This window comes from Monopterus albus, unplaced genomic scaffold (genome assembly GCF_001952655.1).
Source record: "Monopterus albus unplaced genomic scaffold, M_albus_1.0 scaffold79.1, whole genome shotgun sequence".
NCBI lineage: Eukaryota > Metazoa > Chordata > Actinopteri > Synbranchiformes > Synbranchidae > Monopterus > Monopterus albus.
Genome location: NW_018127959.1, coordinates 1,659,232 through 1,660,141, shown reverse-complemented (window position 1 = coordinate 1,660,141; position 910 = coordinate 1,659,232).

The following is a 910-nucleotide window of genomic DNA, read 5'->3' as shown; positions in this document are numbered from 1 at the left end:
TCACTTTGACATTAAAAAGGTTTTTTTAATTTCTTTTGTCAAAAAAGCCAAATTATATTGACCATGATTGATTTATGAAATCAATAAATGGGTAAAACATCTAAGGGGGTGAATACTTTTCATAGGCACTGTAAGGGTAATATGTCTGTTTTATTTTCATACAGAGCACTGAATGTGTAGAGTCAGAATTAAGACTCCCCACCGAGTAAATTGAAAGCGATACAAAAATTTGTGCAATGTTCTTTTAAGATCTTAACTTGAAAATAAATTACCTTATTCAAACAATGAACAACAACCTCAGAGCAGAGGAAGTGAATGATGATGTCAGCTGTTTTGGCAACATACAGTACAACACAAGAAACTGATATAGTTGTACACAGGGCTCAGAGCTTATGAGGGAGTGACTGCTATGTTCTTTGTTGATGTAATGTGGAGACAGTGATTAAGAGATGCTGTTTCCTATTGGTGGAATGAAGGTTGCTCTCTGAAACAGAACCAATATAGTGCCAAAGTTGCACAAAGCTGGTGAGTCAGTCTTGTTTTGTCAGCCAATATATCCAGGCAACTAGCCTACATAACCAGTCATGCTGCCAGTGAATTAGGAGGAGAACCTGCCAAAATATAGCCAAGCAAAGGGAGAGCCACAGCAAGCCAGATATCTCTTCCAATATAGCTGATTAGTACCAGTCAACCAGCCACCACATCACATCACAGAGCCCACCAGCTCAGCACCACAGCTCTCTCTGTTCAGCCAAAGAATCTACAGGCTAGAGCAGGGGTGGGCAATTCCAGTCCTCGAGGGCCACTGTCCTGCTTGTTTTCCAACTATCCCTGCCTGATCTGCTGCTGATTACCTGGCTCAGGTGTGTTCAGCCAGTCAGAAGCTGGAGAGGACTGGAATTGCCCACCC